Raw genomic sequence first — 13,089 nt, 5'->3', positions numbered from 1 at the left:
AAAACTGGTTCAGCTTGTTGGCCATCACCAGGTTCCCCTCTGTTACATCCCAAGCCTGTTTGAAGCCAGTGATCTCTCTCATGCTCAAGTTCAAGTTCAAGTTTATTGTCATTATACTCATATACAGGTATAACGAAATGCTATTTAGCTAGCTCTCAGACAATACGTAGTACAAAAAAACAACAACAATACAATTGTATAATAAAAGAAAGACAGAGACAACAGGCAGTGTGCAAAAAACAACAACATGCAATGTGCAAAACAACAACAGGCAATGTGCAAAACAACAAAAGGGTTGTTGAGGGTGAGGTTGTTGTCTTCACAGCACGTTGTAAGGAGATTGACCTCCTCCCTGTAGGCCCTCTCATCATTGTCTGTGATCAGACCTACAACTGTGGTGTCATCGGCAAACTTGATGATGGGGTTGGTGTTGTGTTTGGCCTTACAGTCGTGGGTGTAGAGGGAGTAGAGTAATGGACTAAGCACACACCCCTGGGGGACCCCAGTGTTCAGAGCTAGTGTGCCAGAGGTGTGGTTTCCAACCCTGACAGCCTGAGGTCTGCCTGTTAGAAAGTCCCGAATCCAATTGCAGAGGGTGGTGTTGAGACCCAGTGCACTGAGTTTCTTGACTAGTTTCTCTGGAATGATAGTGTTAAAAGCTGAGCTAAAATCGATTAATAGTAGTCTTGCATATGTGTTCTTTTTATCCAGATGAGATAGGGCAGTGAATGGCAATGGAGATTGCGTCATCTGTGGATCTGTTGGGCCGGTAGGCAAATTGGTACAGGTCCAGTGTGTTTGGAATGGTGTCCTTAATGTGCTTCATGACCAGCCTCTCGAAGCACTTCATGATAACAGGTGTCAGTGCCACCAGTCAGTAGTCATTAAGACATGTCACTGTAGTTTTCTTCGGTATTGGGATGATGGTGATTGTCTTGAAGCAGGTGGGGACTACGGCTTGGGCCAGAGACATGTTGAAAATGTCTGTGAATACACCTGCCAGTTGATTGGCGCAGGCTCTGAGGACGCGACTGGGTATGCCATCGGGTCCTGCAGTCTTGCGTGTGTTCACTTTTTGCAGGGATCTCCTTACCTCATCTGCAGACAGTGAGAGCAGCTGGTCAGCTGCAGGGTGCAGCTCTGATGGCTGGTTCTGTGTTGCTGGCTTCAAACTGAGCATAGAAGGTGTTGAGCTCGTTAGGCAGGGAGGCATCATGGGCAGGTGCACAGATGTTCTTCCTCTTGTAGTCTGTGAGGGCCTGTTTACCTTGCCACATGCACCTTGGGTCATTATGCTGCTCCATACGTCCCTCACCCTATTCCTTTAATCCGCTTAATATTGAATATGAATATGGAAGTTTACAAATAAAGGGAAATTTTAGTAGCTGAGCATAAAAAGAAGAGGAGCATGATGTATCTGAAGGTTATAAACTATATTAATTTAGGAATATAAACATATTATGTAAATTGTATATGGCTGGTAGTGGTAGCTTAAATAAAAAATACACACCAGCATTCCACTTTCTTCATAAACATTTTGAGCATCAAAGTCTTTCATTCAGTTGCATACTGTGGTTATTTTGGAAAAGTTTATGTACTTCATAAAAAGTTATAATGCTTTTACCTTTTCTATGAATATTTGAGATCGTTATCGCAATAAAAGAAATGTGTACTTTTTAATTTTTAGAATGTTCAGGGTGATTTGTCACTGTTTTCGCAAACTTCAATTTATTAAACATCTATTTTTGAGACAGAATTTTCCAGACCTCTGTTTAATTTCTGTAACACCCTCTGTATTCCATGTTTTAAACTTTTCTATGAATACTTGCACTCGTTATTGCAGTAAAAAACTTCATACTTTTTAGAATCCGCTTAATAGGGAAAATAATATTGAATCGCGTATCTAAAGAAATTAATAATGATATTAATTTAAGGATCTAAATATATGTATTTATATAGCTGGAAGTATTATTGTAATCCACGTTCTTTGTAAACATTTTATTTTTAATTTGACTCATTCACGCATGATTACTTTAGAAACATTTTTAAGCTGTTCGTCTCAGCTGTATTTCAGGGACTCATTATGGTATTGTAGCGAATACAGTTTGCACAGGAAAATCAAAATACCACCTCCCCCCTCCCAGTCGGGTATCAACTCCTGGTGTTCCAGAGCCATATGGTTTCAAAGTATGTGTAAACTAACTTTTCTTAGTCCAGTTATTAATTCAATCTATTTCTACTCATCTGGCTATGTAAAAAAATTAGTGAAAAGGATCACTGTAAAGGTCAAATTCCAAGCTGAAAAGACAAGACTCAACGTGTCTTATCTAACTCTTCAGTTTACAGCTTGTCAATGGTCATTCATTATTAATATTGTAATGAATGGCAGGCATACGGATGGTACAAGCCAGTTGCAGCGCGGTGGCTGTACAGCCCTCCGCTCCCCTTCACATAATAGGGCTGCTGAAGTGCTGAAGTGCTGATACTAAAAGAAGTCTTTTGTAGCTCAGCTGGAAATACCTCTGTTGAGCAACACAAGAGACCTGGGTTTGAGCCCATGCTGTGAAGGGCGAACTGGGGCAGGAGCAGTGAGGGCACAAGCCCAGGAACCTGAATTCATTACAATGTTATTAATAAAATATTCTGTATTGCATTTAAAGTGGAATGTTTTTACAAATATAAGAAAAGGCGATACACAATGTATAAATATAACCCTTTTTCCTTCCTTTAACTTAAAGAAATGCATGAAGAAATCCTAAATCACGAAACCATCACTTATAATAATTCATCCAGATACACACACTCATGCCTCATCAGCTATAATAGTGGACTATTTTTATATATTCGGCTATGTAAGAAACAAAGTAATTCTCTGATCGGGCTTTGAACAACCTAGGTACAGCGCAATATAGTCGATTGCCTATTACTGGTATAAGAACAATAATATATATTTTTTTAAAAGAACAAACGTCAAATGTTTCCATAATGTCCCCTTGTGATATTTTAGCTGCTTAGTTACATGACTCCAAATTAATATTACTATCAAGAGGTATTAAATCAGTACAACTTTTATGAAATTCAAGTATTTTAAATGTTTAATTAAAAAGTAAAAATCTTACAGCGTACATAAAGATTCTAAGCTGATCATGAAGAAGAAAACTCACCCATTTAATTTTTTCAAGCATAAAAAGTTGTTTTTAACTATCTAAACCTGTTTCTTACAGCTTTTAAAGTCATGCAATGTTTGAGTTAGGCAGGAACACGTCATTGTATCTTATTTTTTATTTAGTTTTTTTAAAATAAAAAAATCTTGTTGATAAGATGTTCCCCGAATACTGACAATTGTCAAAAATAATCCTTCCCCCCTCCCTCGTTTAATTTAAAGATTTCCATGAAGAAATCCTTAAACACAAAACCATCACGTATAATAATTCATCCAGCTGGTTCCCTGTTGAATGACGCTGACAGACCAGGTTCAATTCCAGGCGGATGTACTATATAGTACAGTTTAAATTGTTGGCTGATTACTGTCTGGTAATATTTGGATTAAGACAAAATATAGATTTTCTCAATTCGGGTGTAAGCCGGAAAGAGACACATCCTGTTCACAATAAGCTATAATAGTGGACTATTTTTATGCATTCAGCTCTATGAGAAACAAACCAAAAGTAATGCTCTGATTGTGCTTTTGAACCACCTGGGTGCAGCTCGCTACATTACAGGGCTCATTACCACCATAAGGACAATAGATGTTTTTTTTTTAAAAGAAACGAATGTCAAAATACGAAATGTCATAAGTGGAAATGTCCATTTATGATACTTTAGCTGCTTAGTTACATGATTCCATATTAATATAAGTATCAAGTGATATTAAATCACTAAAACATTTATCTTTTTACAATAACAGCAAGTGGTGTTCTTACTACGTATTCTTAGAAAATGATAAAACATTATAACTTTTTATGAAGTACAGAATATAAGCTTAATAATGTTAGAACAAGCACTTTAAAACCAGAACCACTTTAAGTTACCAAGTTAAACACTTTGATGCATAAAATATTTATGTATAATTAAATTATTTATGATGAAGGTGGAAGGTTGTGTACTTTTGTCTAACTGAGCAATCTTGCTTGTATAAAATATACTTTTTCATGTTTAATGTTTAACATACTGTAATACAGTTTAAAATTATTAAAAGTCTAAAGAGTGATCCTAGCTGCAGGATAATTTTGGTTTCTGTAGTTTTTCTGATGTATGAGTTCGGAAAAACGTATTTGAGAACACAGATGGAGAGATTAGAGTGGTCTTGGCAGTCAGAGGTGAAATGAGAAACAATGGGCTTGGAGAGATCTCGAATCTTCACAGCCCTAACATGTTCTCTGAAGCGGTCTCCGAGTCTCCTTCCTGTTTCTCCAATGTAGATTGCTCGGCATTTACTGCAAGAGATACAGTAAATAAGGTTGCTGGAGGTACAAGATGCCATCTGGGTGATCAGGAATTGTCCTGAGGGGCCTTGAATGAGTGTGGTGTTAGATGTGTACTTGCAGGTGATACAGCGAACTCTGTTGCAAGGGAAAGTGCCTGGTGTGGATGGTTGCTAAGGGCGGACAAGGGAGCTATGAACAAGAAGGTTACGCAGATTAGGTGGTCGGTGATATGAGATGATGGGGCTGTCAGAAAAGAGGGCCCCAATGGAGGGATCATCCTGTAGGATGGAAAGGTTGTCATTAAAGTTGTATTTGTGTTAAACTTTATATAGCAAGAATGAGCATGTTTAAACCTTTCCAAAATAACCATAGTAGTGACCAAGTTAAAGACTACATAAATACATATAATGTTTATGAAGAACGTGGAATATTGTTGTATATATTTTTTAATTTAGCTACACCACTTCCAGCAATTTACAGTATGTATATTTATAAACCTAAATTAATGATGTTCACAGACATTATGCTCTGCTACCAAAAGTGTATTTTTATGCCCAGCTACCAAAGTTCCATTTAGTTATAGAATTAAATATTTATATTCCATATTAAGAAGACTTAACCATGGACAGAAGACAGATTAAATGAATCAATCATTTTACTAACATGTAATGCAGCACAGGTGTCAAACTATTGATTATCTTTGGCCAGTGAATCACATGCCATGGTTAAGCTTAGCCCCCTGTAGTGCGTTACAGGGTTTTAATTCACATTCTGAATGGCAACATCTTTAAATATGCATTTATATAAAGTTTATATAGTGATTGTCCTTTATATAAAAAAATAATTGTATTTTTCAGAGTTGTTTTTAAATAACAATTAAGTGTAAGGAAGTTTTTATTTTAAAATATCAACAGATATGAAACAGTATTTTGTGTTATACAATGTTAATACTATACAAACTGATTACAAATGAATGTTGAATGTATTTTTATTTGGGGTAAAGGTGTTATTTAGTATCTGGAGACATGTACTGTATAAAATGCCTCCAACTATAAATCATTACATTGTACCATAGAGACTTTCCATTTTTATTGCTTTAATTTAAGGTATTAGTTTCCAAAGTATTTTTGCCTTAAGCATTTGCGTCTCATAGTTCCACTCTTCTGTACGAGTGCTTAAACAACATTTAACATTCTTTAGTGTTATTTAATTATTTTGCAAGAGATGTATGATTGTGAAAGATGTGCCAAAATGTTAAAAGTAACAGTTATGTGTCAGTGGGTGACTGGAGGGAGTGTGGGATTGAAGATGAATCGTTCCTTTATGGAAAGCCAGGATACAGACACTATGTTACTTCTGCACAGAAGGACCTTTGCTTAACAACATAGACATTAATATTGTTCTTGTCAGTCATGTGTGCAATTTCCACCACACCGGGCTACCTGAAGGCAATATAAAGCTTTCCCATACCTGTCTACTGGATTGTTTACTTTCAGAACATGTTCCATAAATATTCAGCTTGCACATTCCTGTTGTGTCTTGTTGATATAAGGAATGTCAACTCCATTACAACCAACTAGGTCCTGGTCTCTATAAATATTTTTATTGAAGTAATGTTGAATGATTGTGGGCTTTCTTTTTTTACAACTGTACAAGGGGAACTCATATTACAAACTATTTTGAGCAATGTCAATAATTAGCCAGATCCTCTGGATATTTACAGTATTGAGTATTGAATGATGTTGAACAAGCTTGTAATAAAACATGTCCTTCTTTTATTTATGTTGAGAAAGATGAACTCATATCCATTCCCATACCTGCATACCTTTTCTCACATCCCATTGAAGATGTTACTGTAAAAAATGCATCATGAGGTCATCACTATTTTTAATCACATTTTAAATCTTGCTGTGTTGAAGTCTTACATTCTGTATGGAGCTGTTTCCAGAGATACAGTTTTTCATAATAAGGGCATTTGAAGAAGGTCTTTAAAGAAGATAAATAAGTAAAGCTGATTATGTGATAAGACATGTCCAGGAGCACACTTTGTTGTTCAGGATAAATTCTGCTATAGGACTCTTTAGATGTGGACTAAAGGCATGTCCTCCTGCTCATTTCAGCACTTTATGAGTGAGAAACAAACACTGAAAATACTTTAGTGCAACTTCATACTTTCACGCATTCATCCCATCTTCTATGTAGCCAACTCTTCTATTTTTAATCTTTATTTGTTTTTCAGATGGAAAATACCCTTTAAACAAACAGACCAAACTAATAAAGTAATGAGCAAGGTGTGAAATTTAAGAAGTATTAAATTAGTTTTTGTCCCTAATCTGAGATATACTAATCTGAAAAAGAAAAGCTTAAAGTTTATTGTTAATAATATTGTAATACAGTGATTATTAATCCATTATTAAATATTTAAAATAAATTCAAAGAAAAAGAGAAGGAGACCAACCACATTAGAATGAGTGTGAGATGGTTGAGTAGGAAGGGAGAAGCCATTGCTGCTTTTCTATCCACACCCCTCACTTCAAACCACAAGCCATCAAAGTACTCTTTTTTATGTCCACTCCCTTAACTTTTACAGTGTGTGCATATTATAGTATGTTTAGTAAAAATACTTACTACCAATAAGTACTATTTCTTATTTAGCACTAATAGTTAACAGTTATAACAAAAAATATTATTACAGAATTGCTTGTTATGAAACAGTACCATATTTTGCCCATAAGGTATTAAGTTCCACTTGATGTTATCCAATACGTTATGGGTATTATCACAATTCTTAACCTACCCATAAGTCTACTTAACCCTCTGAAATGCTGAGGTTTTACTATATATTTAAATTCTGTCTTACTGTAATTAAACAGAACATCCATTTATGAAAGTAACATTAATTTTGTTTCTACTAGTTTAGGGAAAACATGCCCTATTTCACAGTGTCACAAAGATTACGTAGCTTTGCCCATAAAAACAATACTTTTTCTCACAAAAGTAGACAATTTGTCGTCTACTTTTGCCTATTCATGAGGAGCTTTCTCACTTGTAAAAATAAACACAGAAGCAATCATATATCAATTATATAAACCATAATTAAAACGTTGACAGTGCAAAAAAAGAATATTAAAAAGAAAACAATCTTTTGTTTATCACACAATCTTTATCACATAATCTTTTGTTTTCTAGGGGCCCTGAATTAGCGTGGTGTCGGATGTACAGATGCAGCCATTCAAAGTGCGCAGCACAGACACGTACCGCGGGTAATTGGCTACATCCTCGCACATCGTGACGTGAAATACCACGGTACATGATTGGTTGACCGACAGGGGCACTCGTGGTGCGTTGGTCGGTCGTAGAAAGATTTAAATGTCTTTACTGTGCCCGTTTTATTATTGAATATTTATATGGAATTTTACCACTGAAGGGAAATCTTTGTAGCTGAGCATAAAAAGAATAGGAGCATACTGTAACGTGTGTGAAGGCAATAAACGATATTAATTTTGGTACATAAACATACAGTATATGGCTGGTCTCGGTACTTTAAAGAAAAAATACACACCAATATTCCATTTCTCCCTAAACATTTTAAGCATCGAAGTCTTTAACTAACGTGAAATAGCGTGTATAAAAAGTGGTAGTTTTAATCTTTTCTGCTAATAAAATATGGAACCGCGTATCTAAAGAAATTAATAACGATATAATTATATTCGTGTACTGCAACACAGTAATACACGCTGTACAATATCTGTTGATTCTGTATGTGTAGGGCTGTTTCACCTCTGCTCATGTGACCTTCCTGGTAGCCTGGTGGTCTACGTGCCGGATTAGCTGTATTTATTTAATACCACTTGATACTTATATTAATGGAGTTTAGTTGATACTGTTTAAACTTTTATTTTAAATTGTATTACAGCATTGTACACATGTTTAAAAGAGAAGAGAGAATATTCAAGCCTTCTTCAGGTGTGAGGGTTTCTGCTCTGAATGAAATGCTAAAATGTAATGTAGGCTCTGAATGGGTAAAATTCAGTGCGAATTGTAATACTAATTAAATGACCGTGGGCACTTTCCACCCCCTCTGACAGCAGGAACATTCCTACAGTATTCTTAGCTCAGCAGCTCACTACAATATAGGGTGTTCAAACCGTTTTTTTTTACACAGTGACACAGCGTTGCATTTCAATCTGTTTTAATCTGTTTTTCCGTGTTTACAAAGAAAGTGGAATACAGTGATACTACCTGCTACTGTATATACAGTAGATACATATGTTTAGATATTTAGACCCGGCACGGCACCGAGAGAGGGAGGAGGCGCGGAGCTCAGCAGTACAGAACGAACATTGTGCTGCCTGCAGCGCTTAATGGCACCAATCGCGTCTGCATTTATAACTTAGTTTTTAAAATTAATCAAGCAATATGAAGCATCTCTTTTTACTTTTAAGTCCCTTAATTATCATTAAGCACAGCTTTCTCACCACTTAGACTACTTTTTGATACCATCCTTAGACAAAGCAGAAACTTCTTGTACTTTCTAATGACATACAAGTGGAAAGATTACAGATTTTAATCTTCTTTAATTTTGTTACGTTATACATTTTAGAAACGTTTCATCTATACAAACAACACAAAACTATTCTCGATTGTATTTCTGAATGTTATGTTACACTTAGTTCACTGTTTTAAATACATCTAATTAAGAAAGTTAGGTGTTAGCATAACCTATTAGTAATCAATAATATTAAATTTAGCACTGTAATAAGTTGTTGCTCTTTCCCCCGCATCTTGTAAAAATATATTTTCATTGTTCAAATATATATTAAATCAGATAATAAGTTAAATACAAAACTAAAGTAAAAACAGGGCAAAATATAATTCAAAATATTTTGCTAACAATGTTAACTGTTTATAAATAATAAAATGTATTAACCAAGGAGTAGGATGGCACAGTTGTTAGTATGCTTTTTGTTTTGTTTCTTTTTCATAAATACAACAGTAGTACCTGATGTCTCAGTGGCTTTCAAAATTAAATTATGCATGCAAACCTGTGAACTAGAAAGATAACTAAAATATCCATCCATTTCTAATGGTGGCAAAGTGGTTAGCATTGCTATCTTGCAGCACTGGGGTCCTAGGTTCAATTCCTGCAGTCCTGTGTGTGTGGGGTTTGCATGTTCTCTCTGGGTTACATGGTTTTTCTCCATATGTGTGATATGACTCCCTCTCACACTCAAAAACATACTGGTAAGTTAATTGGTTTATAGGAAAACTGGCCCTGGTGTGTGTGTTTGTGTCTGTCTGTCCTGTGATGGACAGGCGCTATGTCCAGGGTGTATTCTGCCTTGTGTCCGTTGCTTACTGGGATAGGCTCCAAATCCTCTGTACTGGACAAAGAGATTAGAAAACGGATGGAAGTAAAGGCACTGTGTGGATGGAACTATTCACAGTGTTAGAAACCCACTATGAAATGGCAGCATCTCACTGAGAATAAAATATTTTATAGCGCTGGCTTAAGGAAACAGCCTTTCCACCTCTTTTGCACATCAGTATCCATACCTAGTTCTTTAAACAAATTGCCTCTAATTATAAACATCTTAATATGCTGGCTCTGTGGATCAGCATCAGCGATGTTTGCCCATTCCTTCAATTAATGTGCATCAAACACACAGTTCAATGCTAGCAACTACACAAAATCTAAAATACAATCCTCATTTCAGTATCTATGTAAACATACAGTCTGTTAACTTCATCATCTTCTTCAAAAGTATGCCTAACCCCATTAAGAAGTGTTCTTGTTATCAGTGTATTCCTCAGCTTTCCCAAAATTATCTTTTTCTTACCAACATCTCTAGTCTTTTATCCTGCAATAACTCAGCCAACACTTAAATCTCCAAAAGCTACTTGTGTTAATTTCTTTAAATCACAAATATCATATGTAAATACTGGCCATGTAATACTCTGCATTGTGGAATAATAGTTTATTTTAAAGGGAACAAGAGAAACTAAGAACTAGAGAAATCAAGAAAGGCTTTTTTTTCTAGAATTAATAAATGCACCAATAACGCCGTAACAACCGCATTCCTTTGGTGCTTCCCTACCACCCTAACACACTTCCTATCACTAGGACTATTAACGACAACTTTTCCATCCTACAGGATGATCCCTCCATTGGGGCCCTTTTTTCTGACCGCCCCATCATCTCATATCACATATCACCTATTCTGCGTAACCTTCTTGTTCACAGCTCCCTTGACCGCCCTCAGCAACCATCCACACCAGGCACTTTCCCTTGCTACAGAGCTCGCTGTATCACCTGCAAGTATACATCCGACACCACGCTAATTCAGGGCCCCTCGGGGCAATTCCGGATCACCCGGATGGCATCGTGTACCTCCAGCAACCTTATTTACTGTATCTCTTGCAGTAAATGCCCAGCCATCTAATTGGAGAAACAGGAAGGAGACTCGGAGACCGCTTCAGAGAACACGTCAGGGCTGTGAAGATTAAAGATCTCTCCAAGCCCATTGTTTCTCATTTCACCTCTGATGGCCACGACCCCTCTAATCTCTCCGTCTGTGTTTTCAAAGACGGTTTTCCAAACTCATACATCATGAAGACTACCGAAACCAAACTTATCCTGCAGCTAGGATCACACCTTCCCCCTTCTCTTAACGACAGACTACTCTTCTAAATTTTCTCCATTTATTTGGAAGTTTCATTTCACACCTCTCTACACCTATTCTGACTTCACACCTCTTGATTGGCCTCTCTTTCTGTCCCCTCCTCCCGCCTCTCACTCTTCCTCCCTCCCAGCCTTTGTTCTCCCGCCACATTACCTTTGCCTACTGCCTTGTCTCTCTCACACCTGAAGAAGGCTCCACGGCCAAAACGTTGTGTTTTCTTTCTTCTTTTTTTCAGCATGGAATAAACCAATTACTTGTTCCTTTGCAGCCTACGCATGCTGATGCAGCTACCCACCTGTACTAATGAATGGATATTACTGCTAGAAATTGCTTTACAAGCTCCTTATGAATGGCAGTATCTGTATGAATTTGTAAAAATATAGTGCTTTCAATGGATTTTTAGTCTTGCTTGTAAATTTACTTAATGATATTTTGGAGGCAATGTTTTAGTACTGTTGTGCCAAAGAAAGGGCATCAGCTGAGACTTTGTGTGTTGAAAGTCATCTTTATTTCATATGCATATGAAAGTCTTGCGTGTTGACACAAGACTTAAAAGACAACGCTTACAGTGCTCTTTTATACAGTGAAACAAATGATACAAGATACACTCCCACATGACTCTCTGCTTGCATTGTGGCTATATATGGTCATTATAGAAAGCTGACCAGTACATATATTTTCTTTACTGCCAGATTGCGTGACAAGCAGCCCCTTCTGCTTAATAGATCATTTGTTTTAAGAGAGGTCACTGGTCATTTCTCTGAGAACAGCTTTCAACACACAAACTCTCGGCTGATGCCCTTTGTTTGGCACAACAATTTCTACCTTCATTTTGTTAAAGAATCATTCTAGTGATTCTTATGTGTGAAATGGGTCAATCTGTAAGGTGTGTTTTTATATTATTGCAAAATCTGCTCTCATGAAATATGTTACATTATAGTTAGACATTTAAGAACTTTATAGGTTTGTCTTAATAGTGTTCCAATTATTTGCAAATATATTTTCCTATCATCAGAATACAAAGAGAAAGCTAACAGAAAATGAAAAATTATGGAATGTCATAAATATCACATACAGAATGTACCTTTCTTTTGTGTATGAAATTGCTCTCATCAATTATTACAAATTCCCTTCTGCCACCCAGGTACCTCTGCGGTACCTCCAGATAGCTTTCATACAGACACCCTGGCCCTTCTTGGCCATTTTTGAGAAGGAGCTGCTGTTCATGGCTATGCCATCCTGAATCATGTCTATTTGACAAAGACGCAATCCTTGGGCAAATCTAAGAGTGATTGAGGGAAATCAATATATTTATTGATTTAAGCTGTTTTCTTTAAATTTTAGGGAATTGGTTTCAGATTTAATTGCAAAATATTTAACACTTTAATTGTTCTTTCTCATAACTTTTAAAAGGATGGCAAAATACATAAATATTACTGGATAAAAGACAGTTTACGAAATCTGTGACACCATTTGCTGTGATCATTTCATCATTCTGTGAAGCTTACCTGTGTAAAAATTTCATCCACTGAAACAGAGTTTTGATTTTGTGACAAAAGATCCATGTCTCTGATTTCACACAGGTTCTTCTGCAGTGCTGTGAATGTTGACAAACCCTTGATAGCAAAAAGGAAGAATAAATAAACACCTTAACCCTACGGAATATAAAATATGTAAAGCAATACATTATTTTTCAATGTTATTAAATTAATATAACAAAGTCAAAAATCGACAACTAGTAAAGGTATTACTGCACTTACCAGGCATATACAATACATCAGTTTTCATCCTCCTGTCCTTCAAATGCCTATTGTGTTGGCAATGTTGGGACTTAAGTTTGCTTTTTAAAATATGTCTTTGTTGAAGCCACTATATCAAATTCAAAGTTTTGTTTTTGTTGGGCTGACAGTTCTTATTAATTTCATCTGCAAGATGTCATATTGCCTAAAAGAAAAAATACAAAAAACCATGAATAAAAC

The 13,089-nt window shown here is 36.2% G+C and overlaps 1 pseudogene; it reads right to left on the bottom strand.

The window, feature by feature from the left end:
- Positions 1–1,121: 1,121 nt before the first annotated feature.
- The window catches only part of LOC148836315 (uncharacterized), a 30,471-nt pseudogene continuing 18,503 nt past the window's right edge, over positions 1,122–13,089 (bottom strand).

This window comes from Atractosteus spatula, chromosome 4 (genome assembly GCF_055471065.1).
Source record: "Atractosteus spatula isolate fAtrSpa1 chromosome 4, fAtrSpa1.hap1, whole genome shotgun sequence".
Taxonomy (NCBI): domain Eukaryota; kingdom Metazoa; phylum Chordata; class Actinopteri; order Semionotiformes; family Lepisosteidae; genus Atractosteus; species Atractosteus spatula.
Note: the sequence above shows the minus strand (reverse complement) of the source record. Positions and strands in the feature narration are given on the sequence as shown.